The sequence below is a fragment of the Strix aluco genome, chromosome 4, assembly GCF_031877795.1.
Source record: "Strix aluco isolate bStrAlu1 chromosome 4, bStrAlu1.hap1, whole genome shotgun sequence".
Taxonomy (NCBI): domain Eukaryota; kingdom Metazoa; phylum Chordata; class Aves; order Strigiformes; family Strigidae; genus Strix; species Strix aluco.
In genome coordinates, this window is record NC_133934.1 from 11,076,470 (window position 1) to 11,098,734 (window position 22,265).

Consider the following 22,265-nt stretch of genomic DNA (forward strand, 5'->3'; position numbering starts at 1 on the left):
ATGTCCCTGAAGTTGGTGGTGTGTCTGAGTGCGGCTCTTGGGCAGGAGTGCCCCGTCCTGCACGGCACCAACCTCCCTTCGTAGTGCTTCCTCCTCAGGTAGGCACCCAAGAAGTGAGGTAGGCACGGGAAATCTTTGGAGGTGATTAAGTCAAGCTGTTTAAGAAAAAAACCCATAATGCTGCAAAAATGCCCAATATTTAATCTAGGGTTGGTGTATATCCTCCCTGATTTTTAAAAAATGCACTAAAATCGAATGCTGCTGTGAAAGAAGTGCAGGAGATGCAGACCACACTCCACGTGGGTGTTTCTGATGGGAAGGTGGTGAAGAAAACTGTTCCTTCTCTTTTCTTGATGAATCCTCTTCACACTGCACAGTCTGTGTAGTACGGGGTCTTTGGCATAGTTGGGCATTTCTGTGTTGAGTTTGTTTAGCAAGGCAGTGGTGGGGTTACTTTCCTGAGCCTAGCTGGTGGTGGAGGCAGAAGTTCACTTCATAAACTCACCTCAGATCTTGTGTGTGACCTTGAGCAAATTAAAGCGTAGCTCTGCAGTACTGTCAACACCAAGCCTTCACGCATTATAAATCAGTCCTATGAAAACGAATAGATTGCCTGCACTATAATAAGATTTCTGAAAACAGTGCCCCAGGGAGGATTTTAACTGGACTTTCATTTTTGCCTTGTAAGCAATATAAACATCTTGTCTTTTCTCTTTCACATTTTCCTAAATCAATGCAGAGATTCTCAGTCATATAAACCTAGAAGCTGTTGCTATAAGACTAAATTGCAGAGGCGGGCAAAAGTATTGCGATGTACATTGCATAGAAGAGCAACTGAAGTGAACATTGAAGTCTAGCAAAAATGATGGGAAAAGAAGCCCACCAGCCTTACCCAAATCTTGCAGAGCTCTCCACGTTAATTTTAGGATTTAGATCTTGTTTTAGTCTCATTGTTACTGTGTATATATGTATTGTTGAGTCATTTTGGAACAGATGGTTTCGTCTTGTCTGTCATTTGAAGTATTGATTGAGTTTTCAGGCTCTGCAAATAAATTCAACCTCCATGCTATATAAACTCTTACAGATTATATAGCTATATAAACTCTTACATTACAATATATAAACTCTTACAGTTCCCACTCTTTTTTTTTGTATTGAGCGTAGTTGTGCATAGCTTTATGCATTTGTTTGCTTGAGTTTTTGAGCTACACTGGGAAAATTTTTAGAAGTAGGTAAGGGATGCAGCACCATTAGTTTTCTTATGCTGGCTGGTTGGATCTCATTCTCCAGTGCCATTACATCTGTGTCAAGTGATCACTGCTTGGTATTGTTCTGTATGTCTTGGCCCAGGTGCTTCAGTCTGACAAGTAAAAAACCAAAATAACTCTTGGGACTTCTGTGTAGAGACTTTGGATTTACATTGGTGTTGATGAGGCCAAGCTCATCAGAGAGTGCACCTTAGTGTAAATAAGAAACATGCAGTGGGAGGTCATGGGAAATCAACTCCATCGTTTCCCTTTTCTATGTGCTTTGGGTCAAATTGTCCCTTCATTTTTCCCTAGCATAGTTGAAAAGCAGCTCAACTGAATCACTGGAACTGTGCCAAAACTGATATAAGCCATGGAAGTGTTGCGGGCTCTTTTGTTTGCATTGTTCCAGAGGGCTGTAGCTGAGTTGATGGACCATTGCTTTTTGTGTGTTCATTCTTTATTATCCTTATTAAAAAAGAAACATTAACAAAACATGATGTAGACCACATTCAGAAGTCTGTCTTCTGCTCTCTGCTCACTTGAAAAACAAAATTAGACAAATTTGAAATGAGGATGACATTGCAAGGCAGTAAAAAGATCAGAGAAAGTTTTAGTTAAAAGAAAGACAGAAGGAAGTCTAATGGCACTTATGGAACAGTGCAGGGTTCCTGGTAGAATAAAAGAGAAGAGGACTTTGAAGCTGATGTTCAGAGGCTTGAATGTGATTCAAATTACATTCTTCTGAGTACAGTGCCAGGAGACCTTTTCCTTCAAGAGTCAGTGTAAGAGCTGGATCAGCTTCTTCTGTCTTCAGTTTTACCAAAACCAGTTCACCACTGAATTTGCGCCTTCACATATTATATATACCTATAAAATCTAAAATACTTATATATCTAAAGTCTATACCTATATATCTAAAATTTTTTGCAAGTGATAGAAACTGCCCAGCATTCCAACTACTCTGTTGCAGAGCTCTGGAAAGGAGAGTAGTTGCGGCCTTTCTCATCTCCATCTTCTATCCTAGCGATATGGTCTGCAGGCTGCCCCAGATGGAAAGGGATGTGTTAGATGTTTCCCAGGGTGCCTTTCCCTTCCCTCTGGGATACCACAGATATCTCTGTGTAGTAACATGCACCGTACAAGTTGTAGGACTTTTCCAATGCCCCACTCTTAGCCGAACTAAATTATAGCAAAGAACAGCACCATTGCATATTTTTGTTCCATCCATGTACGACTGTCAAGGTGAAGTATGAAAGTTTGTTTTTATGACCCTCAGTCCTCTCTGTAATGAAGGATTTTCTTAATACCTGAGCCTTGGTAAAATTCCCACCAAACCCATCACCTCTTTCCAACCACAACCCTCATCCCGTGTATGAAAGAACAGTTCTACAGGCAGTGGGCTAACCTTTCTACCTTTCATTTTTCAAACTCTGGTCCTCATTCTATCTGTGCCAAGAGCAGCACTCAGGTGAATCAAATCTGTATCGAAGTTTTAGGAGAATTGCTTGCTCTTCCCATCCAGTTCTTCCACATTTCTTCTGTATGTCTCATTATCCTATAACAAACACACTTCAACCTTTTGTTCTCCAAATTCTAGCCCAAATCTTAATTTTAATAATATCCAGTTCACTGGGAGACATACCTCTCCCAGAGTATTTCTACATCTTTGTCCCACTGCACTTCATCTTTCAAAGCCCAGTTTGAGCAGTAATAAACTGACCTACCTAACTCTTTATTTGGAGAAAAGTTCTCATTCTCCAAACCCTAATCCTAATTGTCCTCCCAGCTGGAATATAACCCAAGACAGGTTTATCTATATTAAACCAAAAAACATAATGTTTCCAACTAACTCCCTCATTTTACTTGTCTGAGCAGCCTGCAGTAAACATTCTTTAGGACTTTACTTCCAGAAGTGTAAACATAACCATAACAATAACACTATACAGAAACAGACTGTAGTTCTATTTTGCAAAAATAAAAAAAAACCCCAACAGCCTAATTTCTCTTCTAAGCCATGTTTCTCACTCTACTTCTCCAAAGTCAACATTTAAGAGTTTCTAACTTGTAATGTGAATTGAATCATAGAATCCTAGAATTCTAGAATTCTAGAAGGATTTGGGTTGGAAGGGACCTTAAAGATGATCTAGTTCCAACCCCCCTGCCATGGGCAGGGACACCTTCCACTAGACCAGGTTGCTCAAAGCCCCGTCCAACCTGGCCTTGAACACTGCCAGGGAGGGGGCAGCCACAGCTTCTCTGGGCAACCTGTTCCTGTGCCTCACCACCATCAGGTCAGAATATCTAGTCTAAATCTACCCTCTTTCAGTTTAAAACCATTACCCCTTGTCCTATCCCTACACTTTCTGATCAAGAGTCCCTCCCCATCTTTCTCTTTAAGTACTGGAAGGCTGCTCTAAGGTCCTCACTGGGCTGTGGGGACCTGAGCCACCTGCACTCACCCCTTCTCCTCCAACTGCTCCTGTCCTGCCAGGCACAGGCACTGGACAACATTGCAGGAGCTGTGCTGCTGGTAAAGGTCATTGAAGGTCCCATCCTCCTCCCAGGCAGCATCCCTGCGTGACCTGGGGGGTGCTCAGCCTCAGGGGTGAGGGGGACCCCCCACCACAGCCAGGGAGGCAGAAGGGGACTGGCTGTCACAGAGCAGGAGGGAGGCACTGGGGAGTGTGTCGACCTGTTCAGGAATTTTGATGCCGAGGCAAAACATCGGCGCCTGGTAGGTCTGCATGTCTTGGCAGAGTGGGCAGCAGAAGTGGTGGAGGGCAGAACACAGTGCCTGGCCCTGGGACAGAGCTGGCATCAGTGGTGGGGGGTTCCCGCTCGTTCTCCCAGAGCTGGGTGTTGGGGTGATGACAGGGGTGATGACAGGGGTGATGTCAGGGGCCGGGGGCAATGCTGCCTGCCTGGATGCAGCGGCAGTGGAACCAGGTGCTGGCGCAGGCGGGACAGACCAGGGTGTTGTAGCTGGGCCGCCCCGCCAGGGCCTCCTGGCAGGTGGGGCAGGGGGACGGGTCCTGCTGCACCGCTCGCACCCTCTGTACCCGCCGGTGCTTCCAGCAGAAGGACCTCTGGGATGGAGGTGAGAGCTTAGCCCCAGCCCTCCTCTGCCCTGGCCCTGGCTCCGGCCCTGACGGGTGGCTGCACTCGCTTGAACTCCCCCAAAAAACGGGAAATGCAGCATCGCTTGCTGCCGCTGGGGAAGTGGATGTTTTGGGGGCATCACCAGCCCCAGCAGGTGACTGAGGTGCCTCCCAGCTGGCAGGTGCAGCACCTCTGGGGATGGCAGAGAGGCAGCTGGTGTCAGTGCCGCATGCCCCTGGGGAGCCTGGTTAGCCCTCACTCAGCACAGCCTCATGACATTTCGGTGGGCTGCCTGGCCAGTGACACCGGACCACTCATAGAGTTGTGTACCCTCTCAGATCTCCAAATTCTGCAAAAATGGGCCTTTTTGGATACACGAGGATTTGGTGAGTTACTTGCAGATGGCTGCCAAAGCATCCTTGGGGGGGAGGTCGCTGGCCTGTGCAGAGATGGCCACAGGACATGGGGACCGTGGTGGGAACATGTGTCCCCCTGACGTCTCCTTCCACACCACCCACTTCAGCTCAGTCTGGGTGTTGGGGAAGAGGTAGCTGTAGAAACCCTCTTCACTGGCCCCTCTCTAGGTCAACCCACTGGCATGGTAGTGCAAGAGGGGAAAAGAGGGTCTGTGCTGGGGGCTGTTGGCGGTGTAGGCCTGGGGGCTGGGGGTGTCAGGCCCCAAGGACTCACCAGGAAGTTCTCGTGGATGCAGAGCCTCTTGTGCTGGTACAACTGCCCAGTGACCTTGAGCCACAGTCAGCCTGCCAGCACAGCCAGCACAGTGCCAGGGGACAGAGGGATCGTCACCCTCATCACTGTGCCCATGGGGGTAGTGCTGGGAGCAGAATAGGGGAGAGGCCTGAACACCTTCCGACGGTGTGGGGGCCTCTGCTTGCATGGGCGGGCACTGGTCAAAATCTCCTCTGGCAGGTGCTGGGGGGCTTATTCTGTGCTCACCTTCCTCCTTGGGGACCTGACGCTTCATTCTGAGTGGGGATACTGCACAGGAGAGTCCTGCCTGCTCCTCCAGCAGCGCTGTGGGACAGGGCGGGAGGGGCTGTGGCACCCTGCAGCGCCCAGACCTCAGCTCCATCACTGCAAGAGGCTGTAGTGAAGGAGATGGCAGGGCGTGAGGATGTTGGTTTGGTTGAAGACCATCTTGATCCTCCAGTGTTTGAGACAAACACATCCCTGAGCTGGTGGTGGATGCCCAGCGGGGCTGCCCAGCTCGGGGGGGTTGTGACTCAGCTCCACACATGCTGTGTGGGGAGGGCCCTGAGAAATGGGCCACCCCTGGGTGAGATGCCAGCGTCACTCCACAGGGCCATCTGGGTCATGCTCAGGGCAGGAGCTGAGCCCAGGCTGGGGAGGGGGAAGCACTGCAGGAGCTGCCATGGGGCCAGGCCGCCCTGCCCAGGGGGAAGCAGTGAAACCAGGGTGCAGTGGGGGCCAGGGGGTCCCTGTGTGTCCCTTCTCTCGTGTCAGGGCTCCAGCATGGACTTCAAAGACACCCAACGGGCTTGAAAATCCAGACAATTTCTTTAAGCATTAAAAGCCCTGACTTCTCATTAACAGGCAAGTTGATACCTTTTAAATAATTTTTTAATTTTCACTTTCTTAGCAAGCAAAATTTAGTTTAACAAAGTGTGTGACAATTAGAATAAATTTTCCCATTGAAGAAGGATGCAGCTCAAGCACTTTGTTGTGCGTCTGGTGCTGAGGGCTGAGCCCACTGCACTGGGGTGGCAGCAGGGAAGGGTCAGTTCTCCAGGGTCTGGAAATGCTTCAGATACGCCTGCACCCAGGGTGCCTTGGGGTCTGCGCACAGCTCCTTCCCCTTCCTGGTGACCAGGCTGCTGGGAGAAAACCAATGTTAGGGCGCTCTGCTGGGGCAGCGGGGTGCCTGCGGTGAGTCCCGCTGGCAGAACTCTGGGTGTCCCTGGCCATGCCCCCTTCCACCTCCCAGCCACTCTCAGACACTCTTGAGGCACTCCCGGGCTGTTGCACCCAGAGCCCCGGCAGTGTTGGGCACTCACATCACCCCTGGCAGGGAGCACATGTTGCTGGTCATGTAGGCGGAGGAGATAGCACCACGCGGAATGATGAGGGACACGTATCTGATGCAGCAGGAGGTGACCTCTGTGGGAGCAGAGAACAGCCCCAGTGAGACCTCACACTGCGGCAGAGGCTCTGCCTGGGCTCCCAGGGGATTCACCATCACCTGTGCTGTAGTCCCCAGGGACATCCCCTGGAAGCCTCCATCGCCGAGGCTGAGTCCCAGCCCTGGTGATGACCACCCGCTCCCAGCCCTTCCCATGGACACAAGGGTCCCGTCAATGGGGTCGGGGCTTTCTCCCGGGGAGGGACAGCAAACCTGGCTTCTTGGAGGACACAGTAGTGCTGGACTCACTAGGAATGAGGTGAGCCGAGGAGCAGGTGGCCATGACAAGCAGAATGGCCAGGGTGGCTGCAGGGACCTTCATGGTGCTGTGGGAGCCGAGGGAACCACCAGTGGGGCTGGAGCTGGTGTGACTGCAGGGATCTCCTCTGCACAATGCTTGGTCCCTGCTGCAGCTGCTCTCCTTTTATCCCGTGGCTGCTGGGTGGGCACAGGGTTTCAAGGAAAGAAAATGGGTGCATCATACCGGGGAAATTATGTAAGGATCACCCAGTTTTGCTGAGCTAGAGAAGGCAAGGAAACCACAGAAGGGGAAGTGCTGGCCATGGGGCTGCAGCTTTGGATTCCTTTTGGGGAAAGGGGCTGACTAGAGCCCAAACAGTTGCGACACCAACCCTGCTGGTGCTGCAGTGATCCCACCAGCCAAGAGCCAGGCTGGGGCACGAAGGTCCATAACCAGAGTCCTGAGAAAAATCAGGGCAAGGCCAGAAAAAGGAAGAAAAATGAGGAAGGAGCAGGTTTTGCAGCTTGCTTTCTGAGTGTGCACTGATAGGGGCTTTGGGAATTACCTTCTGGGATTGCAGATGCTGCCCTTTTTCAGTCACGCTACAGTCTCCTTGAGGTTTCATCTGCAAGGCTGCAATAAGCTGATCTCAATGGTTGCCAGAGGAATCCTCTCCTTCCTCCAGCTCCTACTCTTATTGCCCTAGCTACTCCATGACACCGGTGTATTTGCTTTTTTTGGGCTATGCCAGTAGAGAGAGCCTAAATGAGATGAAGTTATCCTGCTTGGAAAGAAGTGGGCAAGCAGTAATTGCAACAATGTGACTGTCAAGAGGCTGCAGACCACAGCCAAAACTAAAATCCTTAGACAGAGAGGTGTAAATCCTCTGTTCACCCTGGGGACAGGGAGGAGGGCAAGCTAGTCTGCACCTTGAGACTACTGCTCCAGCCATGGAGCAGGGCAACAGAGTCCAGTCATAGAGTCCTAGAATTCTAGAATGATTGGAGTTGGAAGAGACCTTAAAGATGATCTAGTTCCAACCTCCCTGCCACGGGCAGGGACACCTTCCACTAGACCAGGTTGCTCAAAGCCCCGTCCAACCTGGCCTTGAACACTGCCAGGGAGGGGGCAGCCGCAATGTCCTCTCTGGGCAACCTGTTCCAGTGTCTCGCCATCCACACAGTAAAGAATTTCTTCCTTATGTCTAAACTACCCTCTTTCAGTTTACACCTCTCCATCTTTCTGTAGGCCCCCTTTAAGTACTGGAAGGCTGCCATATGGTCTCCCCAGAGCCTACTCCAGGCTGAACAACCCCAGCTCACTCAGCCTGTCCTCACAGGGGAGGTTCTTCAGTCTCCTGATCATCTTCTTGGCCTTCTCAGGACCTGCTGCAACAGGTCCATGTCCTTCTTGTGTTGGGGGCCCCAGAGCTGGACATGGCACTGCAGATGGGGTCTTAGGAGAGCGAAGTAGAGGGGGAGAATCCCCTTCCTCGCCCTGCTGGCCACACTTCTCAATGCAGCCCAGAATACTGTTGCAATACCAGTTGCAATTCAGTTTGTAGGTGAAAATGCTGAAAAACAATTCTATCTGCACAATTCAATCACACCTTTTTTTTGAGGTATTCAGCATCCATCAATTTAAGTTCATAAAGTTTTAATTTCCTCCTTTGCTCCTAGTCCAACCCTGAATTACATGATTTATACTTTTATCAGGTTTTAATATAATTATTAGCTCTTTTCATCACTCCTTCCCTCTCTGTTTCTGAGGGTTAGAAGATCCATGAGTAATGCGAGTTCTGCTTTCCCAGTTCTCTTTGTTCCTACTTCTGTCCTTAAACTTAACCCCAGCTGTAGCCTTAAATACAAACTAAGCATATCCATTATCCCTCCTCACTGATCTTTAGTTTTGCAGATATGCGTAATCCACCAGTGAAATGAAATTACAGATGTTTACTTTCCCAAAGTATAGTATATACTGTAAGTCCTAACTTGTATTATGACAAACTTGAACCTATTTGAAAAGATACTCCATTAGTATATTTTATGGTCAATGCTCCACTCCGTGCTGTTGTGGTCTGAGTAACTTGAATTCTGCTAACTTTCTGCCTACTTCTCTATATTTAAAAATGTGTAAAGGTCTTACAGATATTTAACAGAACCTTAAACATATTCTTGGGACCACTATAAAGACCAAAAAATGAAAATAACTGCTAGTATCTGCAGATCCTGATTTTATGCTTGGTTTTGTAAGTCTGCACTATCCCAACAATATATCCAAATCATAAACTCATATTTTCCTAAATGTTTAACTAGACTACAGCACAAGCTGAAGCCTGAGGTAGGTGACCCGTAACTCTTCCAAAATTGATTTAATTACTTTAGTATAATATACCTTTGTCTCTGCTGAGAACATCCAACAGCATACTGGTCAACAAATTATGTCCTACTACTCCTCTTTAACCTAACACTAATTGTAAACCACCACTAACAGTCTCCTTAAACACTCCCTTTCTTGTCTGCCGTGGTAAAAAGTACATGTACACTCATCTTTCGGTTCTAATTTAAATACATTTAGGACATTTTATGTAGGAGAGGCAAATAATTTTGAAACTACATTATCTGGGGGGTTTTTGTTTGTCTGTAGGCTACTTTTTAGTTAAAATAGAAGCTGCCCTTTGACTGACCTTTTATCTTCATTGAGATAATATAATTAATAGATCCTTTGTGCTTATCTAACAAACTATAAAAGCAATAATAATTGTCTCTTGGATATAATATTTATGTATATTTATAGTCCCATTCAGAAAGATGCACTACAAAACCCAATTAAAGTTTTGAGAATGACAAGCAATTAAGAATCCTAAATTTCTTGATTGAGATTAGTTATCAGGAACCTATTACATCTGTGCTATAACTATGCTTTTCCTCATTTAGAAGAAAATTAATCCAGATCCCAGCACTATTTAGCGCTTTAGTAAATTAACCACATCATAGCAGATATCTTGGACAGGTGCTCAATCAAAGAATAACTTCCTTCCCTGTCTATTTGGAAGAGAAGCAGTGATATAATGTCTTTCCGAAGAATGTAGCAGGAAACAAAAACAAGCTCAGGTACTACCTTATTCAAAAGTTCCCCCAGTTACAGATTTCTGTACAGTTCTGCTCTCATCTGTGAAATTTAGCATTTTCTACTTTCTAGAAAGAGTTTTTTCTTTCTTTTTAGCAGTCAGTTTTATATCTATAACAACCTCACAACTTTGTGATTATTAAATATTACAGAATAAAAATAGAAGAATATATAAATGCTTTTCCAAATAGTCAAGGTTTGCCTGTAGCTTCATCTGAGGTACCATAGTACTTGAGCATACTAACATCAGTCCTAGTACATTGCCTATTTCTGTTTTGGTGGGAACCACTCTACATTTCACCCTCCTGAACATCTTGACTTTTTCCCTTGCTTCTGTGTGTTAAATAACAGAGTTCAGCCAAGGTTGATCTAAGATAACTGGAGATCCTCTATCCACAGGTTAAAATCAGCTGTCTTGTTTTGCAAGAGACTATACAGGCCCCCTAATGACAAGATTCAGTCCCAAAGAAGTGGGAGAAATGTGATGAGAAGGCAAAATTGGCTTGAAGGCATCTGTCTATGCCATTTTAATGGTGATGGCAAACCAAAGCTTCCTGTGGTACATAGCACAGCAGTTAGCTACAGCCTGATCTTGTGAAGAGGCACAAACGTACCTTAACGCTATATATAATCCTACTGGCTCTACTTGCGTCTACAAGGTTTTATTTTGCATTAGGTCTTGATAGTTTAATATCTTGTTGGCCTTATAAAGATCCAGGTCCATGCTGGTAAAGCACTTTTGGGTTAATGTCAGGAATTCATAGCACAGGAACCTTCCAAATCAAGATGGCTTTGGAGATGCCTGACTGTTGCTTGGTTGGTGACACAAAACCTTCTCTGTGTCTGGTGTCTGCCTCTCAGTATGGTTTTGTAAACAATGGAGGGATCCTATTTCTTCTTTTACTTTCTTTTAGTAACAAAAGGGAAAGCATAATTCTGGATCTTATACATTCATTTTCAGAGAGATTCATTGTACCTTATACTCTATTTCACCTTAAATTAAAGAACTTTTATTCAGGTGTGCTTTAGATTTTCCAGGACAAACCAGTCCGAGATATGTATCTGGGTTGATACTGAGCTGAAATCTGTCATCAAAGACACAATCCTGTTTGTCAAGGGGTTAAGCCTTTTCCTTTACTGTGTGCTGTTCTGTAAATCTCAGACCAAGGTCAGAGTCAGCTTTTAAACATCAATTTTGACTACTTCAGCAGGGCCAACAGGACCTGTATTCCTCTGATATTCCCTTAAGGAGTCTGCAATAGCTCACTGTGATGGAAAGTCAGTTGTCTTGAAAACACTTTACACACATTCCTCAAATGGCCCAGAGACATTGTTGTAAACCTCCCTTCTCTGTGCAAACTCCATTTTCAGCTCAGAGAAGCAGTCTTCATCACAGCATCTGTCTCTGTGATTCTCTGCATGGGTAACTCTCAGTTCCCTGTCCAAGCAAACCCAGATAATGTGTCCTTTTCCAGCACTAGAAGTTTTAGGTCTGCTTTGTTCCAAGTCCAAATCATTGGAAAACTACTCTGTTGTAGCGTGGATGAAACTGGTTTTGGTTTTTTTTTTTTTTTTTTTTTTTAAATATAATTTCATCCATTTAATTAAGCTATGTAACTGTCTTCTTTTTCTGAAATAGCTTCTATATTTTTCTTGGATTTAATTCTGTGCATTCAAGCAGAAAGTTAAACAATGTCAAACTGAAGAAAATGAATCACATAACATGCTGAAAAGATGAACTGGGGAAATGTTCACTATTACATTAAATTCTTAACTATGTCCTTAATGTGAATTACTGGAATGTCAAAGAGAACTAAACACCTCGGAATTTATTTTTAAATATGTATTCTCATAAAGTGGATCCTTTCTTCTATGCACTCAATTTTAGTGAAAGAAAAATGCAAGTGTTGGTATAATATTATTGCAAAACATCTCTAGTTAATTCCCGTAAGTGGTAACAGCTTTCTATTCTATTGTCATTATTTTACTGAAATTACTTCCTTAGCTAAACTGTTTAGGACTGATGCTAAAGATAAGTGTATGAAAACCAGCTTATGAATCCTGCCCTTCTAGAAATGATTTTTGTGGCTGATTAAAGTGAACCCTGACTTGTTCTGGAAAGAAACAAAGTACTCACTGGCATTCTTGGCTGTTTGTTTTAGTGCTCCTGACTACAGCTCTAGATGACTTCTGGCTGCTGTGGTGAATCCAGCTTTCCTTTTTATCTGGTTTCCAACACATGTTTTTATAGGCTCTTTCTTTCTTCATAAGTGTGGAGGGGATAATAAGGATTTTGTAGGTGGAATCTTGACTTGTGGCAATGAGACAGAGTTTAGGTACTGAATAAGTTCAAGATCTGAAATGCAAGGTGGTTTCTCAAGCACTCAGAATCCCAGAAACCATCTTTGTTTTATAATCCTGGTACCATGTCGTTTCTCACATGCCAGCATGGACTTTACTGTTATGAGACTACTTGCATTTTTATTAAATATATAAGTAATTTTAAAATAGAATTTGGCCTGTAAATCATTAGTATAAAATGAACGATGAATGTAAAATAAACAAATGAATTGCTAACAGGTATCTCACCTGCCAGTGAAATGCAGCTCCTCTCTGAGATGAAGCCCATCAGTGCAACACATGGTTGGGTCTAGATCAATAAAAAATGCAAGAGCAGTTTAGTGAAACAGAACATGAAATTACAAAAAGGATTCTGAAAAATGCCAAGTGCCATGTCCTTGAATACCATAAATTTAAGTGCTGTATTTTTCTCTCATAAAACTATTACAAATAATTGTAACTCTCTTCCTCCTGAATGATCCTGTATGGAATTCAGCAGTGCAGTGTAGAAACAAACCTGACAGATGTGCTCCATTACATCAGTGTTCTGTCAGAGTAACTGTGTCCTTTTTTGTCAGGAATTTAGTTAAGGACTCCTTAAAAGTATTGTTGCAGTTTAACTTGATCCCTGTTTCTCCCACAGAAATGTAGTACAGCAATCCTGATGGCTTCTAGACTGCTGATTGTCACTGTGAGATGTGACAATAGGAGGTCTACAGTACTGAGCAAGTATAGGTGTGTGTTCATGATTGGCTGTGCTGCCACCTTAAATCCTTTCTGCCTCTTGTTTCTTTGCCTCTTTTGCTTCTTCTTCCTCTTTCCATCTAACTTTGGCTATGTCATTCCTTGTTTACATACCTTCATGGGCTTCCTTCATTTTGTCCTTTAGTTTTCACATCAAAACTTTCTAGATATACCTGCATAATACAGGCTTGCATCCCTTTGTTTTCCTCCTACTCCTCCATTGCATATATAGCTTTCAGACTTTACCAAGCAATACCTATACCTTTCAAAACTTATTTGAACTTCTGGCACTCTTTTCCTAGATGTGCAAGGAAGAGTTGTATGTCACAGTTCTGCATTATTCAGATATGGCTTGGTATCTTTTTCATATCTGTTGAGACATACAGAAAACATTTTCTGGCATATTTTTCAAAATATTTTTGAAGTTACTGTTACATGGGGGATTGAATTTTTGGTGAGCAGCTTTCAGAGGTGGCTCGGCATTTTAGAGTATTACAAGCTCTGGCATGAACACTCAAGAGTATAAAAGGAATAGTTTTCATTCTCATTACTGTTCCTGAAGTTTCAGCTGTTTAGGCAGAAGAAGGGTTGTGGGAGCTGTAGAAAACTGAGCCAAATAAACAGATGGGATCTTCTAGTCCAGCTGAAAGAACTACTCTTCCTGTGGAGGGTTCAAAGAGAGGATTTCAGAGCTAGAAAAAAATCTGCATCAGCTGCTGTGTCTGAGATCTTAGTGCTTCTCAGTGGGCGTCACAGAAATTCCTCAAGGAGGGAGAGACTGCAGTTGTGTTAGAAGGACTTCACCAGCCAAACACTGATTTCAGGGTGTTTTGTTATCCTTATTGGCTATGAGGCATTCAGATGTAAAAAGTCTGAATAGCAGTGGCTGAACATCTGCTCACGAGGAATGAACCCAAAAGGACAAGGATTGTAGAAGGAGATGAGGTCACACCAATCTCAAGAGTGAGAGTCATTCTTGTTGTTTTGTTAGCTTGTAGTGTTATGACAGCCTGAAAAATAACTTATGAGCCAGAAGACTTGCTCTTACCCTGAAATACACACTATCCGAATAGAGACACGCTCTGAAGAGGGAGTGCAGGTAGTGTTATACAACAGAGCAAGAAGTACTGAGCATACAAATATAAGATAAATGGTGAGTGTGAGCTATGGGAAGGATGATGAAGTGACTGTATTTGCTATAGTCTGGTTCAGAAAGTGAGAGGCAGACAAACCTGCACTATCTGGTGACATCCTGCTGTTATTTCAGCAGTTGTTTCAGTTGGATTCTGTTGCTTCTGCAAGTTGGGCTACCAACAATAGAAATCAGTGTAATTGTCAAGACAATTATTTTCTGGAGAAGAGTGGTTAAATGAAAAGAATGGATCTGGATAGTGTTAAATGTAGCATAACTAATATTGAGCACTACTGATGACAAATCTACCAGCCAAAAATATAAATAAGTGGAAAGCTAAATGTGAGCCACTTAATAATTTCTATTTGTTTTTCCTAGATAGCATCCAAACTAAAAACTGATCAGGAAAGATGGAAAAATAAAGTGAACAATCAAAAATCTGCTGCACTTGGGAGTAGCAAGATCCAGATGTGGCTGTTTGCTGCCACAGGGTTAAGGAAGAAGGTATATTAAAGGAAATGGAGGACGTCTTCAGGGTTCCCAGAAGAAATCTGAATGTCCATGTATCTTCATCTGTTCTAAAGGACATGTTGCTGAATGATGTGGCCAGTGAAGATCCTTGCTGTAACATAGCAATGGAGCTTGAACTGGAAAAATGCTATTATTTTTATACCTTCATTCAAAAGACACTGGTGATCTGCCCAATGAGACCAAATGCTAGGAAGCCTGATTTCTCTAGTATTGTCTGAACTGGCACATACCTATAAACATTGCACAGAATTAATGAACAAACGAGCAGTGTTCACTGTGACCTTGTTGATAAAACCTTTTCAAATGTTCTCCTTCTTTCCAGGCTGCAGTTCTGTATGCTTGGTCTGAACAAAATGTTCTTGGAAGGGAAGCATAGGTAAAAATCCTTTTCAGGTATTTCCAAGAGAATGAGAGTTATTCCTTATCCTGGCCTCCCTCTCTGTGTACCCAGCCGGGTATGTAGTCCTCATTTTCCATCACGTTCTACAGACCCTTCTGGAACCTAATGCTAAGCAGATACTGTTTCCCTTGAGATGATAATTAAAATTCATTGATCAGAGATAAATATTGAGCAGCAAGGAAAATTTGCAGTGAATACTTATCTGAAAGAAAAGTTGATTTTATTTTAATCAGAACAAAATTGTGTGATGGGCTGTGTGTGCGTTAGGTGCATTTCAATGTATTGAAAAACTATGGCTATGGCTGAATAAGTTAGTGGTGGCCCAGGATTCCTATTCATCCTCTGTTCTGGGCTGTATGTTTTCCAGAAACAACTTAAAATACTTTTGAGTATTTTGAGCACAGATGTATTCCTTAACTTTCTCTGGATTATTTGCGAGTGGGTTCTTCAACTTGGATGGAGAACACAAAAATCTTGGTGTAGGAAATTCTGAAACATATGTATAAATTGAAGTCAGACTTGATTAAAGCCACACGTGTTGTCTTGGAGTTGATTCTGACCTATTAAAGTTCATAGGGGACTTCCTCCCTATCACCACACCCTAACGATAACATAAATCAGTTCTAGAAAATGGATCTTTGCCACATTTTTTTTAAATTAGAGTTAGTGATAAGATTTGACTCTTCTTCTTTTGCTGTATCAGGGGTATTGATCCCATGGGATTATTTCTGTTCCATGCCTCAGAAGAGCCATGAATAGAGACATGCATAGTCACGGTTAAAAGTTTAAAATTCCATCACCATAATTACTTTTAATACTCTGCTTAAATTTGTTGCAGCATTGATGGTGTCTGTCAGAAAAAGACCCTCTGTGAGAAGGAAAAGGTAACTCATTTTTGCACTGCATAGCTGGCAATCATAAATGAAAGATAGAGATGCTTATCCTTATATTTCCAGCCTTGACAGCTGGACAGAAAAGCTGAGTCATATTAACTGACTATTGGCAGGTAAAATAGATCAGGTCGAGCACTTTCCATGGAATATGTCAAGTGCAATTAATCTTCACAGAAACTGTAACTCGATTTTCAACAGCACTTTGACATAATGGTGAAGAATTTAGATTGCTTTAAGCTGCATTCATCCTGTCATTTATATATATAAATCCTTTATTGCAACAGTTTTCTCTCAGGTGTGTGGCTGATCCAATATTTAAGAAGTTTTTATTATCTCCAAGTTTTTTACCCATGAAAAAGTTGTAATTGTGTTGGTTAAGCTATACCGTTTGGCTAAGTTGTGGGGATTTCAGAGAATACTTTATGCATTCAAGAGTGGGATGATCTCTTCTGCTTCGCACATTAATTCTGTAGCCTGGGGGACCTTGAGTTTGCCATGGGGAGCTTCCTTGTCAAGTCCCTGACCTGCATTGCAGTCTCTGTTATTGCTGTGTGTTGTGAACTCATTACTGAGTCTGACTAAGTCACTAAGGACCTGATCCAAAAGACATTTAAGTCTGAGAGATTCTGTTTACTTACATGGGTTTTGGGTAAGGTCCGGAAGGCCCATGCCTGTTCCCAATGAAAGGAGAGACGATTGTCTCTTACTCTGGAAGTAGGCAGGATATGGTTCTAATTTTGGATTAATAAAAAAGCAGTAAATCCAAGGTAGACGGTGCTCAGAAAGAAATGCTGTCACTACTAAACATGACCATTGAAGATGAATGCAGATAATCATAATTTCTGCTGTGAATAGCATCATCAGGAGAAATGTAAGGAGCCAGAGAGACTGGCATCATGTCTACTGCTTACACTTCCTGTTCAGTTACTACGCCATAACATGCCAAACCCAGCTTTGGATCTAGGTTTTGGAAGGGTTTGGAGGTGTCTCTCCCAATTCTGAGTTCCATTCAGAAAGATTGTCCAATATATCTGAGGTTGTGCATGAGAAACAAATAAATAAATAAAGAGGAACCCTCATAAGATTCGTTTCTTCAGAATAGTGTTTGGCCACAGGAGGGCAATACTGTTCTATAATAAATTTGACATGCTTTATTCACTGAAAATCTGGTTTGCACACAGGTACCCGAGGGGGGAATGGGATTGATCATGTTTAACAGTCATCAAAGTCGTATTGATCAGAAAGTGGATTTACGCCTTTAGCTGTGTTTGCAGGTGTTGACCAGCTAGTCCTCCCAACACTCCTGTTAATATCACCCTCCTTCCCAGAAGAGCAAATTGCAGCACAGAAACTGAGAGCTGTGATGAGACCTAAGGAACTGCTGCTTTTTCGTCCTTGGTTTAGATTGGTACTGGTTTATGCCCCCCCTTCCTTCCACACTCTGAATTGGAGGCCAGAAGCCAAGCGGTGGCACAAGCAATACAATAGTGAGTATGGCAGCCCCTCATGGTGCTGGTGGAGGGTTCTTTGTCCCTTGTCCTGCAGCGGTTTCAAACTGAAGTAAGGAGAGTTTTAACTGAAAATGGTGAGTCTGAGTGTGTGACTCTCACTAATACTGGTAAGGAGTATTTAGTTGGGAAGGGTGGGTCTTATGTTTCATTTGTTCCTTAAGAAAGTTTCTGTGTTTTCCCCAGTGGCAGAGGACATGTTCTTCTTTACTAGGACCCAGGCATAGGATCAGGACTCTTTTAACTTACTAGGTTATTGATTCATGCCCTCACTCTTAGATAAATTTTTCCTATAAAGCCCTCTAGGCTTATTAGAAGATTCTCCAGAGAAGCAATGTTGTGCGTTTTAAATCCCCAAAGCAGATGAGAGACTTGAGTGTGCCTTCTCTGGCTCTTAGATGAATAAGAGATACCATTGCTGGGTTTTATGAAAGAAAATGGAAACTTCGCTGTGTTCTCTATGAAGATTAATCTGCTAGGAGTGCTTTGAGACTAGTGGATTTAACCTTTAAGGGGAGGGAAATACTTGGTCTACACAGACTGAGAGTTTAGTGTGAGAATGGTGTTTGGCACAGTTAGAAATGTGAGTACATTTGAGTACTTAATACATCTCTTAACATGCTTCAAGTTTTTAAACATTAATATGAAAGTAATTCTTTCATATTAATTTCTTAGAAAGTAATGTGAAAGTGGAGTCTGGGTATCTTCTGAGTTTGGAGACAGCTGAACTTCCCAAACTAATCGAACAGGAAGCTTTCTAAGGGTCAGCTCTCTCATCTGTGTTCTTAATATGCCAGGAATATGCCAAGAAAAGTTGAAATCATATTGAAAGTTAGAAAGACATATTTATGAAGGATAGATTGCGAGCTTCCAAGCTAACCTTTTAGGTCAACTGGAAATGAAAATGTTTCAGAGAACGGAGCTGCTGCCTTTTTAGCTTCTATTTCTGAATAAAGGCTCAAAGATGTCCCCTTCTGAAAGACAATTCTTCTGAGTGGTGTTTTTCAGTCTGTAGTTTGCATGCTACTTCTGATAGGCCTGCAAAGGCTTGAGATGGGCCTGCAAATGCTGAGACCCTTGTCTTTACCTTCTCTTTAGAAGTTGCTCTACTTCCACTGAATAAGGGAAGAAAGAGCATTCTCAGGTATGTCTTAAATGTCAATTTGTTTATTTTATGCTTTACATTTAAAGCATGCTTTCAGTTTCATAATCCAGAACATAGTCTTTTGTTTTGCAAGAATAAGATTTATTGCTTTTATTTTTAAACTGGTCTAAGGGGAACTGAAACAAATCTGACAGTTTCAAGGTGCTTGCATTGGCAAGGAAGTAAGGAACCCAAGGAAAATGGGTCCTTTGCAGTGCTTGTAACCCAAGCTGGCAGTTATCACCTTCCAAACTACTGGAGTCATTTTGGGACCTGGTATCCTCAAGTGCTCAGAAAAGGAGAGGAATTCCTTCTGGTGAGTGACAACCAAGTCTCTTTGGCAAAGAGCAGGCAGTGATGATACAAACCATGATGTGATGAAGTTTTCCCAGCTGAGAAAGTTTTTTTGGAGGGGAAATCTACATTTTACAGTTAGACACTTAGGTAAATCTCCTTATTTCATTTTACACATAATTTAATTTGTATGTATAGTGAAGATAAAACAAGTGGAGCCAGTGACCCAAGTCTGTTGTGCACTTTTTTATGTACTTAGGTAAATCCCTTTCTCACTTTAGTCCATAGTAATTTTTTCTACTAGAACCACTACATTAAAAATCCCATACTTGACTTTGGTATCTTATCCTTAAATATTGAAGAATTAGATTAGTGCTTTTTTGAGTCTTTGAGTGTCAATCTTCTAACACTTAAAACATATGAAAAGGTCATGTTAAAGGTGATTCTGATGTTACTTCTTCCTGAGATTTTTTTCTACCCTCTGCCATACATGTGGTGTATTCCTAGATAGATCTGCACATATTTTCTGTCACAAGAAGTTGCTCAGCAGAAGTCACAAGCAATCAGATGTCAACTGAATGTCAGAGAAATGGCCCTTATAATGAAATCTGTTAAGGTGTCCAACAGCCTCATGAAGAAGGCAAGATAAACTTACTTTGTGACCTTTAGGACAAATCAGCCAAAACAATAAAAAACACACAAAATAATGCCCTGCATGGGGATGAAGAAGGTGGCCAAGCATTAGTAGAACTTTTCTGTTTTACCTATGTTTATAATTTTTTTCTGCTTTTTAAGTAATTCACAAAGATTATTCCTTCAAATACTTATTTCTGTCCCACTTCTGAATGTTAGTAGGCAAACCCAACTTTTAAAATTATTTTTATTCTTTCTCTTTTGTATAAGCAACCTATTTTTCTGACTAATTGTGGAAATATTTGCTGTTTCTTTATTCACTGATTTAGAGGCTAGAAGAGACCATTAGTATTGGCTCATCTGACCTCTTGTACAAGCCAGACCAGAGGACTGAACTCCATAATCCCAGTATAAATTCTTCTTTCTGAGATGGGCAATGTGGCTTTTAGAAAGACACTACATTTTGTTTCAAGAGTTCCAATGACAACTCACTATATTATCTGGTAAATCCTTGAAATGCGTAATTACCTTCACTTAAAAATTGCATCTTCTGTCTAGCCTGGATGTAATTTGCATCAGCTGGCTGCTATGGGATCTGGATATGTCTGGTTAGTTGCCCATGAGAGAGTACCTGAGCAGAACAACAGAGCATACATAACTTGTCTTGTTGCTCCTGGATCCCGATGCTTTTAGCAGTCTAGCTGAAGTAGCCACAAATATTTTTGGTCTCAGCTTGGAAAAAACACACCTAACTATCTACACCAAGGTTTTGAAGGTCTGTGTTTTGAAGGTCGGTGGGACAGAAGAAGTAGCATTAACAAAGTCTAACTTTGGCCAAAAGAGTCCAAGTATCCCTCTGTCAGCAATGAAAATAGAATAGTACTGCCAAGCACCCAAGTTAGAATATTTAAAGTTAGGCGTCTGATTTCCCAGGGCCCTGGAAGACCCTCTATAAAATATCCCGTAGGGTCTACATTGTACACTTCTTTTCTTAGAGGTTTAATTTTCCCTCCTTCTTTAGTAGCTCTTTGACTACATGTGGGGAACTATTTGAAGGAAATGTACTTCCAAAGAGAATGGATTGGCTTTCACTGAAGAATCTGTCAATAAAGAAAAAAATATTTAAACCTGAATTAAGTGTAGTTTTCTTGCCTCTGCCAGATTAATTCTGGTAGGTGATTGTTTACTCTTGTAGGTGAGAGAATAGTTGTATTTATATAGGTTGAGAACATTTAAAGTCTGTAATAATCAATTACATAAACTAAAATCACCTCTGACCTCAGTCTGGAGAGATGCTGTGTAACCTTTTTTAAGGCTATTGTTTTTAGTGAATAATTTTATCTTTTTTCACAGTTTTTTTGTCATGTTTGGTTTTGTTCTATGCTTTCATCTTATCTGGTGATGAAAAAGCACACTGTGTGTGGGACTGTTCCTGAGCTCTAGAAACATGATAGCGCTTTGTCACTTTTCACTTACACAAGCCAATCTGGAGAAAAATATTATTCCTAAACATTTCGGCACATGAATTAAAGATTTTTATTGTTACAAAGAGGGTACTTCAGTCAGTCAGCTGTTCAACACAACACATCAATTTAAGAGTCCTGAGGGGTTTTCAACAACATGGCCAGCACATACTGGAGGGGCATGATTTTTCTTTTTCTTTCAGCCTTCCCACAACTGCTATTTTACAGTAAAAACTTCTCATGTCTTCTATTCAGCCTTTAACAGGATGCTTATTAAATCTCATGTAGTAGCTAAAAGTTCCTGAGAAGTGATGCCTTTGGCTATCTGATGGATTGCTCCTAATTCAGTTCTCCTTTTGGCTCATGCTCAGAACTACACTGGATGACAACTGCTGTCACCACAGGTAGACAAAAAGAACCCCTGTAATCTGAAGTGGAGGAGAATTGTGCTGATGGTAAAATCTTCTTGGCTGATTTATGGCTCTTCAGGGATGTCATGAGAGTCTTAGAATAAGAGATGCTTCAAACAGAGTAGAATTAAAGAGAAATAAATAGAATTGACCGTTTGAATTGGCATCGTAGAAATTAAAATATGTATGTTCTGTTGTCAGTTCTGTCACTGACGTGCTCTTTACCTTTAGCAAGGCCTTTCATCATTTTTCTCTTGCCTACAGTTGTCAGCTTAAAGGGTGAGCCTTTTGGGATTGGAGCCCTGGCATGTTATGCAATTTGGTCAGGCCCACTCTGCTTTTGTGGCTTCTGTTAAAAAAATGATAACAGGAAGCTCCAAGGCTGTAGAGACACACAACTCTGTACTCTTTTGCAATTGTTTTTCAGGTGTTATTATCATCACAAATTGTAGCTAACAGATTCAACACCGCATTAAAGGCTTCTCCTTGGTGATATACTACAACAAGGGGTGCTTATTTCTATTTGTTGGTTAGTTATTCCAGGAAGAAAAAAAAAAAGCTACTTAAGTTTTTAAACCTATTATGCAGTATTCCAAAAGGTCAAGTTGCTGTTCTTTTTAAATGCAATTTAATTGAAAATGGACAGTAGCCTGGATCTTCTTCAGCCGTAATGAAGCAGGCTATTGATATGCACCATGTGTCCCTGATTAAAATCAGAAGGCTAGGAATGTTCAGCCAATTAGGCAATTTGTGAGACACTGGCCCAATTAGTTTGGGACCATGGAGAAGCAGGTACACAGAAAGATACTTTGTGTGTTCCCTGTAAACAAAAAAAGAAACTACAAGGTGCTGAATGATGTCCAGGCTAATAAAGCCAATTAATTGGCTGAACT

General features: G+C 42.5%; 1 long non-coding RNA gene and 1 pseudogene across 2 annotated transcripts; both read right to left on the reverse strand.

The window, feature by feature from the left end:
• Positions 1 to 3,705: 3,705 nt before the first annotated feature.
• On the reverse strand, positions 3,706 to 5,538 carry LOC141922125 (E3 ubiquitin-protein ligase PHF7-like; annotated as a pseudogene).
• Positions 5,539 to 5,940: 402 nt separating this feature from the next.
• Positions 5,941 to 6,894, reverse strand: LOC141922209 (uncharacterized). 2 transcript variants are annotated; one of them, XR_012622906.1, is made up of 3 exons: positions 6,760 to 6,894; positions 6,386 to 6,488; positions 5,941 to 6,202 (listed from the first exon to the last, which is right to left on the reverse strand). It is a non-coding gene; the product is annotated as an uncharacterized LOC141922209 (long non-coding RNA). The 2 variants fall into 2 exon arrangements; XR_012622905.1 differs by having other exon boundaries at positions 6,724 to 6,894.
• Between the last annotated feature and the right edge of the window lie 15,371 nt (positions 6,895 to 22,265).